This window comes from Gracilinanus agilis, chromosome 3 (genome assembly GCF_016433145.1).
Source record: "Gracilinanus agilis isolate LMUSP501 chromosome 3, AgileGrace, whole genome shotgun sequence".
In the NCBI taxonomy this organism is placed as follows: domain Eukaryota; kingdom Metazoa; phylum Chordata; class Mammalia; order Didelphimorphia; family Didelphidae; genus Gracilinanus; species Gracilinanus agilis.
This window is the reverse complement of record NC_058132.1, coordinates 293,949,694-293,962,552: the sequence shown is the minus strand read 5'-3', so window position 1 is coordinate 293,962,552 and position 12,859 is coordinate 293,949,694.

Here is a 12,859-nt window from a genome sequence, read left to right as displayed (position 1 = left end):
AGACGGCATGATTTCACAAAAAGATATATATAGATATAGATATATAAAACCATATCTTACTCATTTCTATTTATCACTTTTTTCTCTGGAAGTGGACACACACAAATGATTCTTCAAACAATATTTTTGTTGAGATATATAATGTTCTCTTGGTTCTGCTTATTTCATTCTTCATAATTTCATGTCTTTCCATATTTTTCCAAAATTAATCTGTTCATTTTTTTCATTTTATTATATACTTAGTTGCCATCAACAATAACAACAGAAATTTAAATAAACAAATGGAGAAAAAAAATCATATGCAAAACCACAAACTCCAAATTGTTTACCATTTATTTAAATATATGTGAATTATACATGTATAATATAAACATTCTCTGCTTTGAGTTCCCTTTGGATTTGTTTTATTTTGATACCTTTTTCTCTTGATTTTGAGGCTGTCTGTTCATCATTTCTTATAGCACTGTAGTATTTTGTCACATTTATATGCTACAAATTAACTCTCTTTAACTTTTCTTCCAGAATTACTTCAAGTTCCAACTTATGCTACTGTGTACTGGAAGACTTTTATGATCTCCTTTAATGATAGTGTTTTTCTGGTGATTATCTCCAGTTTATTCTGAACGTATCTTATTCATGGATGGTTTTTAGTATGTTATATTTGTTATTAAATTGTAAATTCCTTTGGACCATGAGCTGTTTTGTCTTTTTTTTTATTCCCAGGGGTTAGCACAGTATCTAGTACATAGTATATACGTTAAATAAATGTTTGCTGACTAAATGAAATTTGACAATTATTTATCTTAAGGGAAAATGTTTGTCATGTTCCCTTTGGGAACTATGTTTCCCAGAACCGTATGTGGAACTCAGAAACTCAGCAAGCCCAGTTAAAAGCTCTGGTGAGGAATTCTCATGAGAAAAGTAGTGAACAAATGGATTGAAAGAGAACCATAAGAAAGAGAAAAGAAAATGAGTTACTTCTAGCTCATGTCAGTGTTTATTCCCAAGATCTTTTTCATTTTGTTTGTTTGTTTGTTGCATGCTGATGCTAGTAGTAAGAGGTATTTCCTCCCAGGGTGTAACAATAATATGAATGAAGATTTTCATTTATTAATCAACATAAATATCTTATAATGAAGGTATAACTTGATCGCTAAAGAATAAATAAATAATTTACTTGGGAAACCTAAGAAAATAATTCATGAGTTTGTTAATTTCTCTTCTCTCCTTTGTTTATTAGCTGACTTGGAATGTTATACAATATATACAAACACGAGCATGAATTTTAAAAAAAGATTATACTGTTATGTCCATATGACATATAGAATATTTGGGAATTAAGGAATTTTGCCCTTTGGAAAAAGGCTAGTAAATTTCTATAACAACATCTAAACAATGCCAGTAATAGCACTTCAAGTAGAAATAGTATCAAAAGACATCATTCCTTCTAGGCCCCATGAAGAAATAAGTCACTTTACAGGGCTCCAAAGTTCACATACTAAACCATAGCTATTTCTAGGCATCAAAGATAGAGTATTAGTCTGATGAGAAAGTTTGTAGTGCACTATGACCTGAAGGTAGAAGTGGGAAAGCAGCATTGAAAGTAGAAATAAGTAGACACATAGCTTGAAGTTCCTAAAGACTCTGGAGGTAGTAGTTTAGAATGGGGGCAGGAGAAGAATGCTTACTATTTGGTTTAATTCCCTTGTCATTCAACTTGCTCTCTATTTGAAGTAAATTTCATGTGTTTTACTATTACTTTTTATTTATTTTTGATTTGTTCAGGGAAATGTCAATAGAAACAGGGTTGCATGAACTGTGGATTAAGAAAAAAAAATCATTGAACACCCAGTTAACTCAAATGGATTACTACCTCCTGGACCTCTTAGGGAACCTGGGTGCAATGTATGAGATATATTGCCTATTAAACAGAATATTTTATTCAAAAGGAAAAACTAAAAGAGAAAAAAGAAAAAAGGACATGAGTTATAGACATATCAGACTTAAATGACCTTCAAGTATAATGAATAGAACAAAGAGAAAGTTTTATATGATAACAATAATATTGTAAAGACAATAAACTCTGAAAAACTTAATAACTTTTCAACCCAATGACTAACCATGATTCCAAAGGATTCATGATGAAACATGTTATTCATTTCCAGATAGATAGATGCATCCATCACTTGATGGATGGACTCAGTGCAGATTGAAATATAATTTTTCTTTTTTTTTCAAACATGTAATGTGAGGATTTGCTTCATGTTACTATAAATATTTGTATTGGCCTTTTTTTCTTGACTTATCAATGGGTGGAATGGAAAATATACTTAATTATAAAAAAGAAAAAAGAGAGAGAAAGTCAGTACTCTGACCATCTGAGAATAGAGCCAAAGACATACTATCTATAGACCATTTCTCCTGGCTATATATGAGAGGATTATGTCAGATCCCGCTATTAAGTTGTAGAAACTAGATATCACAGAAGATGCCAAAGTTGTTGCCCTAAATTAATTAGTTTTCAGTTCTAGTATTAAGTCTTCATATTTAAAAGTTGGAATTCAGAAACATTCTACCTCAGTTTCCCACAAACCCTTTGGTAGGAATCAAAGCTTAATGGGAATGATGACTGTATTTGCTGGCCTTTACCTCACCTTTCTTATGTCATTTCGAGACTTCTTAATAGGCTAATCTGATGATCCAGCAATATTTGAGGTGAAAATAATTTTTTGTGTTTTGCTATGTTCATATAGGAAAATTCCAAGATCACATTCATGTTTCTGACATATCAATCAATAAAATATCTTATTATTGTCTGTGTGCCATGCATGCATATATAAAATGAAATAGTCTCTGAATACCAAATAATAGTGTTGAAATTCCATTGCCCACAATTTCTTTTCCATCTCCTAATATGGCTGAATTCCTTTATGCTTTATGTCAGTGGTTCTCACACTTTTTTGGCCTACTAGTCCCTTTCCAGAAAAAAATATTACTTAGTCCCCTGGAAATTAATTTTTTTAAAATTTTAATAGCAATTAATAGGAAAGATAAATGCACCTGTGGCTATCACCGCTCCTCTGAATCCCTGCAGTACTTGTGGTAGTGCTCACTTTGGGAATCACTGCTTTATGTTGACTTTTTTTGAATAATTGCCTATAACCTTCACTATTATCTTCATGGAATTTAGCCTTTATCCAAAGGTCAAATGTTTCTAAATCACAAATATTTTGCATGTCATATAGGCATAATAGTAAAACATTTTTTCTAAATTTATAAATGTATCCTTGAATATTTGTGTTTCTATATTTTTAAGTTCCAAGTCAGCTAAAAATCAAAGGAGAGAAGAGAAATTAGCAAACTCATGAATAATTTTCCTAGTAAATTGTTAATTTCTTTACCTAATGGGTTATATCTTCATTATAAGGTATTAATTATGTTTAGTAAATGAAATTCTTCATTCACATTCCTTGAAAATATATTCGAATTTTTTACTAGTCTTGAATTTCACATTAGCAAGGTAAAGGTCAATCAACGTTTTCATATAAAAATCTTTCTAATTAAGGCACCAAGTATTTGCTGAATGCCGTGGATATGCCAGTATCTTGTTTACCAATAATAAACATTTACAAATGCTGTCACTTGTGAGTAAAAATGTTACCATTCCAGAAGAAAGATTCATATGCTGTTGATTCCCTATTAAAGAATATTGAGATGATCCTATCTAGACATAACATGACTAATTGGAAGATCAAAGAATCATAGTATATAGAGCTAGAAATGATCTAATGTATCATTTACTACAAACTACTTGTTTTACAAACAAGAAAACTAAGGGAAGATATACTCTGCTTCAGTCAATTAGAACTACCACACTCTGATGCTTAATCTATATCAGTGGTTCCCAAACTTTTTTGGCCTACCGCCCCCTTTCTGGAAAAAATATTACTCAGTACCCCCTGTCACATACTATCACCGCCCCCTTACAATTATCCACCGCCCCCAAATGCACCTGTGGCCATCACCACTCCCCTGGATTGCTGCAGCACCCACCAGTGGGTGGTGGCACCCACTTTGGGTATCACTGATCTATATGAACCTGGCAAATTGTTTCGCTTCTATAGACTATAATTCCTTGACTTAAAAATGCTGTGATGGGGCGAGGAAGCGGGAGAAGAATACTAGATATTATGTAACTTCTAGGTCTTAATATATGATTCTATATGTTCTTTCCTTTTCTATGATCCAACCTTACCCTCTCTTATCTCTGGACATCATGTAGGCCATCTCCCATGCTTGAAATAATCTTTTTTCCACTTCTTTCATTGAAATGAAAAAAGTTTAGAATAGAGGTTACTTTTATTCTAAAGTTTAGAATAGAGGCTACCTTCTCTATTAGGTCTCCCCTAATCTTCAGCCAAAAATCTCTTGCTTTTAATTAATTAATTTAAAGCATTCCTTTGCACTCACATTTTATATTTTACAATATAGTTATTCTATAATACTTATTTTGAAAACAATGAATTTGTTCCAATGTAATTGATATACTAGGGAACAAATTTTGAGTCTGATTCTATGGAATGTCATCTAGCAGAAATGAGAATGCAGAAAAGTGTATGATTTCACATTTACTCACAAGTTATAGTTCTTCCCACTCCTATTTCCATGAGCAAACTTGGGGTCTTTTTCAAGATAAAAGCAGAGGACTATATATAAAAGGGAGTAGAGCAAAACTTAGCAAAAAAAAAAAAAAAGACTGGAAAAGGTAGGCTACAACAAGACCGTTGAGGACATTAATAGCCAGATTCTGGAGTTTATAATTTGACCAAGGAAGATCATTTGAGTGGTGATGTAGAGAAGATGCTGGAGAGGAGAAAAACTAGTAGAATAAAGAACAATTACTTTCTATGATAATCTAAGACATAAATGGATAGGTCCTGAAATAGGGTCTCAGATAGTCTAAGTTGTCAAAGATAAGTACACAAATGCAACTGAATAAAGGAGGGGGACATGACTAAAATACTCCTGCCATAAAAAGCTATTACTTTAGACTGATTTTTCATATGACAAATATGCCAATACATTATGGTCCTTTTTCTTCATTATACATGAAATAATGTATACAAAAATATTGTGAAATAATAAAGAGCACTCAACTGGAAACCAGAGGACCTGGATTTATAACACAGCTCTTCTACTTACTATATGTGTTACCTGGACAAGTAAGATGATATCTGTAGGCTTCCTTTCCTATCCTTGGATTTTTTTATCTCAGATTTTGTTCATTATTCCTTTCTAGTTCTTTATGTTAATTGCTTCAGTGAAATCATTTTGTTATAAGCCTAGTTTTGGAAGAGGATTGTTTGGAAAGCACTGTTTCAGAAGAGTGGTGGAGAAAGAAATACAAGTTACAAGTAGCTTAAGAAACAAGTTGATGGTGGGAAAGTATAGTCAATGAGTGTAGATATGTTCTTGGAATTTTAGCAATAGCAAGAAAAGTAGAGTTAGTGCTCTAAATAAACTAAGCATTGCCTTAATAATACTAAGGACAATAGAAGAACTCCTCCCTCCACCCACCCTCCCACACACTCTCACATTTACACACTCATACGAATACTCAGACTCACATTAAAAAAAATCATATATACTTTATATTCAGAGAAATAGCAATAATGCATGGATAGATTCATTGCTTGAAGTAGACTATGTAACATGAAGAGATGTGGGGAAAATTGCTAAATTATTCAACTCCTACTTTGCTTCTATTTTCTTTATTAAGAAGAATGATCTGATCCAGACAAATCAGATGGCATGATATTAAAAGAATCTGGAAATCTGACTTTATAATTATACCAGTAATTTGGGAGAAATCATTGAGAACTGTATAATAGTCAAAAAGACTTGGTAAATATTGACTAATTTTCAAAGAAAGGAAAAGATGAGATCAAGAAAATGCATATCAGTGAGTTTGATATAAATCTTTGGCATGTTCTAGAATGAACTATGAAATTGCTTTGTGGACACAGAAAAAAATGAACAATAAGAAACAAGATGGACTCACAAAAAATAAAGTAATGCAAATCTAACCCTGTTACCATTTTTAACAGGGCTGATAAATCAGAGGAATGATGTAGACATAATATCTAGATATTAGAAAGGCCTTTGTCTCCTCCACATCACTAATAACAAGAAAGATGCAAATCAAAATAATCCTGAGGTTTCATCTTGTATAGGCAAATTGGGAATGATTTTTTTTTATTTTTATTTTGAATATTTTCCCATAGTTACATGTTTCATGTTCTTTCCCCCTCTCCAAACCCCACCTAATTCCCCTTAGCCAATGCACAATTCCACTGGGTTTTACATGTATCGTTGATTAAGACCTAATTCCATATTATTGATAGTTGGACTAGAGTTATCATTTAGTGTCTACATCCCCAATAATATCCCCATCAGACCATATGTTCAAGCAGTTGTTTTTCTTCTGTGTTTCCCCTCCCACAGCTCTTCCTCTGAATGTGGCTAGTTTTCTTTCTCATAAGTCCCTCAGTCTTGCTCTGGATCCTTGCATTGCTACTAGTAGAGAAGTCTATTATGTCCACAGTGTATCAGTCTCTGTGTACAATGTTCTCCAGGATCTGCTCCTTTCACTCTGCATCAATTCCTAGAGGTTATTCCAGTTCACATGGAATTCTTCCAGTTCTTTATTCCTTTGAGCACAATAGTATTCCATCACCAAATGATACCACAATTTGTTCAGCCATTTCCCAATTGAAGGACATTCTCTCATTTTCCAAGCAAATTGGGTATAATGACAAAAAACAGGAATATCGATGTTGAAGGGATTCTGAAAAGATAAGCATACTAATAATGCCTTTTTGGTGGAGCTGTTGATTAGTATAAGCATTCTGGAAAGCATTTTGTAATTTTGCAAATAAAGTATCTAGAATGTCTGTGTCTTTAGACTCAGAGATTCTTCTATATGGCACATTCCCCAAGGAAGTCATTAACAAAAAGAACAATTCCATATACACCAAAATATTTATAGCAGCACTTTTTGTGGAAAATAAATAAGAAACAAAATGTATACCCAAGGATTGAGAAATAGATAAATGAACCATGGTGCATTTATGTAACAGAATATTTCTATGCTGGGAAAATTATGAACATGATGAATACAGAGAAACATGGAAGGACTTATATGAACTATTGCAAAGTGAAGGAAGCAAAACAAGAAAACAACAAACACAATAACTACAACAGTACAAATGGAAACAATTCCAACAAATACAATCTAAAAAGGAATGTTCACAAATTACCAAAAACAAGCTTGTCTCAGAAAAGAGATATTAAAAGACATAGCCCTCCCTCCTATTCCTTTGCCAAAGTGAGTAATACACAGATATGGGGGGAAATTTTCTGATATAAGGGATGCTTCTCTGTGTTGGAGAGAGTAAGGGATCCAGGAAGAAACCTAGGAAATATAAAAATAAGAAATAGATATAAATGTATGTATACCATTAACAAATTATGCCATGTTTTACTAAGCAAAAAGGGGTAGTTGAGTGTTAGATCTAATCTAATCTAGATCGAGAGTTATTTAAAAAGTAAGCAAGGGGCAGCTAGGTAGCTCAGTGGAGTGAGAGTCAGGCCTAGAGACAGGAGGTCCTAGGTTCAAACCCGGCCTCAGCCACTTCCCAGCTGTGTGAACCTGGGCAAGTCACTTGACCCCCATTGCCCACCCTTACCAATCTTCCACCTATGAGACAATACACCGAAGTACAAGGGTTAAAAAAAAAAAAAAGTAAGCAAACTCCAAGGAACCAAAAGAAGAATCACATTTTCAAAGGATTTCAGGAATTTATTATCTGGCATCTGCCAACTTTATAAGAAAACCAATGAAGGCATTGGCAGAATCTTTGAAATTTGTTGATCAATTAGTACCTTGAACCAAAAGGGGTCTTGGTTGGACCACATTCTGTCAAATATTTCCATGAACCTAAACAACATAATTTTTGTCATAATCAATAATCAGTCAAAGTGATTAATACCAAAGAATGTAATGATAACCCTTCTTCAATAATTTGTACCCTTAACCTTTAAGTTTAGTTTAAGACTATAGATTAGTATGTTCCATTTTACGCTTTAGGCTTCTCTCAAGAAGTCTTATTTTACTAATGTAACACATGATCTGTAGTTATATCCAATACGTACTAAATGTATTGAAATAGCTATCCCAGCTCCTACTCTTCTGGATGAGTCAGGAACTCAAAGAGTAGATGCTGCCCCTCCTGGGAGTTGTAGAGGTATCCTGAGGGGTACACTGAGTACTTTTTCTAGTGTTGTAACTCAAAGCTTCCACAGTGTGTTTCTCCCCAAGATTTTGAGATGAGAATCTATTTAGTCAGCCAGAGTTGAGAAGCTTTTAGAAAGGATGACTTTACTAAGGTAGTATAATAAAAACAAAGAATACAAAACATCCATCACCCCTTCCAAACGTTTGTTACTTACTTTTCCACAAAATACACAAAAAGCTTAGAGGCAAGTGGGAAAGTTTAAAATGCACATGTAGCTGTGAAGTAACTGACAGCTCCTGATTTCTTCATTTATTTTTCCCCTTTTTAGGAGGCTTAAAAAGCTTTTTTTTTTTTTTAAAGTAGTGTGAATTTCTATCCACTTTGCCCTTTCCGCCTAATGGAGATAACTGCCAACAGTTGTTCCCAAGAGACAATTCTAGGATGAAAGGGAAAGAGGATGTTTAAAATCTTCTAGAACTTAGAGAAAAATCACAAAATGTAAATTAAATGGTTTTGATTATATTAAACTAAAAAGTTTTTGTACAAACAAAAACAATGTAGTCAAAATCAGAAGGGAAACAACAAACTGGGAAAAAATCTTTATAAGGAAAAACTCTGACAGGGGTCTAATTACTCAAATATACAAGGAGTTAAAGCAATTGTATAAAAAATCAAGCCATTCCCCAATTGATAAATGGGCAAGAGACATGAATAGGCAATTTTCAGGTAAAGAAATCAAAAGTATCAATAAGCACATGAGAAAGTGTTCCAAATCTCTAATAATTAGAGAAATGCAAATCAAAACAACTCTGAGGTATCACCTCACACCTAGCAGATTGGCTAAAATGAAAGAAGGGGAGAGTAATGAATGTTGGAGGGGATGTGGCAAAATTGGGACATTAATGCATTGCTGGTGGAGCTGTGAACTGATCCAGCCATTCTGGCTGGCAATTTGGAACCATGCTCAAAGGGCTATAAAAGAATGCCTGCCCTTTGATCCAGCCATACCATTGCTGGGTGTGTACCCCAAAGAGATCATAGATAAACAGACTTGTACGAAAATATTCATAGCTGCGCTTTTTGTGGTGGCAACAAATTGGAAAAGGAGGGTATGTCCTTCAATTGGGGAATGGCTGAACAAACTGTGGTATATGCAGGTGATGGAATACTATTGTGCCAAAAGGAATAATAAACTGGAGTTCCAGGCGAACTGGAGAGACCTCCGGGAACTGATGCAGAGCGAAAGGAGCAGAGCCAGAAGAACATTGTACACAGAGACTGATATACTGTGGTAAAATTGAATGTAATGGACCTCTATACCAGCAGCAATACAATGACCCAGGACAATTCTGAGGGATTTATGGTAAAGATGCTACCCACATACAGAGGAAGGACTTCAGGAGAGGAAACATATAAGAAAAACAACTGCTTGAACGCAAGGGTCGGGGTGGACGTGATTGAGGGTGTGGACTCGAAACTACCACACCAATGCAACTACCAACAATTTGGAAATTGGTCTTGATCAAGGACACATGACAAAACTAGTGGAAATGCGCATCGGCCATGGGTGGAGGGGGGTGGGAGGGGGGGGGTGAAGGGGATAGGAGGAGCATGAATCAGGTAACCATGTTAAAAATGTATATTAATAAATGTTAAAAAAAAATAAAAAGAAATAAAAAGAAAAGAAAAGAAAAAGAAAATAAAGAATGAATAACAGCCAAAAAAAAAAATCTTCTAGAACTTTCAAAGCTTACAGGATCCTCTACCAGCCAGGGCAGGAGGAGAGGGGAAAAGGCCAAATTATTTCCCTCCCTCCCACTTTCAAGAAACTTCTCTAGAAGATTAGTCAGAATATTTTCCTTTTACTGGCATCTAGAATCTGAATTTCCTCCAAATGTGGAATAACTCAGGCTATGAATTGCTTTTCCATTTCATAGATGGCCCACAGGGTAAAACAAGTTCCCTCAGCCAATCTAAACACTTTCCCCATCATCTTCCTTTCACTAGGGGTTTCAGGTGATGATATTTGGCACTTAATCTAAAATATTAGATTGATTGGTTGACTGAGAGTAGTTCCCACCTCATTAAGGTATCTGGACATCTTATCACTTTTAAGGAAATTTGAATGACTTGAATGATTTACTTAACCTCATCTTTATGCAACTATTTCCTGTTGTTTGCCTCCTGAGATTTAATAACCTAAAAATTCTAAAACATGGAGGAAATATCTGAATATACTTTACTTACATAGAGAGCAATGCTTCTTTTTCACTATTGTAAAGAAAGCTAAGAAGAATATTCATTTTTCATAAAATACTAATGCATGACAAAAATGACCTATCACTGCTCTCAAAGACTTTACATTATAATAGGAAAGAAAATGTATACACACATTCGCACACATGAGAGAGGATGAATATATATTGATATATAATATAAGTAATATGATCATATAAGGGACTAACCTAAGGGAAGGGATGAGAAGGAAGGAAAGAAAGAAACATGTATTTATTAAGCACCTACCATGTGCTAGGTAATGTGCTAAGTGCTTTATAAATATTATCTATTTTGATCCTCAAAACAGCCCTGAAAGTCAGGTCCTAATAGGATCCCCATTTTACAACTGAGGGAAATGAGGCACACAAGGTGACTTACTCAGGGTCACACAGCTAGTAAGTATCTGAGGCTAGATTTGAGCTCACATATTCCTAACACAAAGCCTAATGCTCTATGAACTGTACCACCCAGTTTAAATCAGGAAAGATTTCATATAGAAATTAGAACTTAAGCTGAATCTTGAAGGAAATAAGAGTCACAAGGGACAGCCAGGATAAGGTTACAGAAGCCATGTAAGGAATAGAAATAAGACCAGTTTTGTGGGAATGTAATATACAGAAAAATGAGTAATGGGGCTGGAAAAATAGGTGGTAACAGGCTTTAATTCAAGAGTTTATATTTTATCTTAGTAGCAATATGGAACAAGTAGAGTTTTTTTGTATAAATGAGTGAAATAGTTATGTGCTTAAGGAATAAAGAATAATAAAAAAATCTTTAGTACTTATGGCACAGGACTATCATAAAGATGAGATGAATTCATGTTCATAACATATTTTCCAAATTTAATATGTATAATGTGTCAGGTACATTTATTAACATTCTTTTTCCATTGTCATGGTGGACCATCCCACTCAGAGTCCAAATGGAAAAAGGTTTCTACATAGATAATTAGTTTCTGTAGATGCTGCTATCGTTCTATCATTTCATCTATGTCTGACTCTTTTTGGCCCCATTTGGGAGTTTCTTGGCAAAGATATGGAAGTGGTTTGCAATTTCTTTCTCTAGTTCATTTTAAAGATAAGGAAACTTAGACAAATAGACTTAAGGGATTTGCTCACGGTCAAACAGCTAGGAAGGGACTGAGGCCTGATTTGAACTCCTGAAGATGAGTCTTCCTAACTCTGGGCTAGCACTCTATCCATTGTGCCACCTCTTTGCCCCTACTTGTTACCTACTAAATGCCCCTAGATACTCCTACTTGTGGATGAAATAGTGTTGATTGTACCAAATCTCAGGCTGTCCTCAATAAAATTCATAATTACTCAAAATAATTCAACCTAGTAATCCACATGGGAAAAAGCAAGTAGATAAAGAATACATATTGCTAACATTGACATGCAGTTGGATGGAAATCCACTGGGTACAGTATGTAGAGGTAAGGTTCATAACAAAGGCTGTAATGGTGTACCATATGTTGTGGTTCACATTCATGGTCATGATATTGGAATAAGTCTACAGACTGAAGTGATGCTCTATCCAAACAATTCACCATGTCTCAGTTAAAACTACTTCCTGAGGTTTAATAGTGCAGTTCCTCAGTACAAGAATCATAGACGGACAATAGTCTGGGCCCAGAATGGAAGAGGAGGAGAAAAGTGGGTTGGATTGTATGTGGAAAATTACATAGCACTTTTGATGATGACTAACTGTATCCTGATACAAAAGCCCATCTGGTGTCCAACACCAGTATTTCTCTCAGTGATAATATATAGCTACATATTGTGGAACATCATTATTTATAAGGAGTAAAAACTGCTAGTGACCAAAAAGGCAGAAGAAAAATATTCGAGGGTTATAAACAAACTACAGTATATTACAAACAAATATTTGCAAAAAAGACAGAGATTAAAAGACTTCATTAGGGACATATTTGCCTGAAAAATCAAGTGGGCCCAACAGTGAAGGATGGGAGGGAGGGAACAAAGAGTCTACTACTCTGTACCAAGCACTGTACTTAGTGCTTTTCAAATATTAGGTCATTTTATCCTTCAAAACAATCCTGGGAGGTAGGTGTTATTATCATTTTGCAGTTGAGGAAAGTGAGTCTTGCCCAGGAAGTGACTTGCCCTAGGGTCATACAACTAGTAAGCATCTCAGACTGGATTTAAACTTAAGTACTGTTGACTCAAAGCCTAGCATTCTTTATATAATAATATTCACCATGCCACCTAACTGCCCAATTCTAAATATTATCAGCTATCCTTGTATCAAGAACAACAATAATA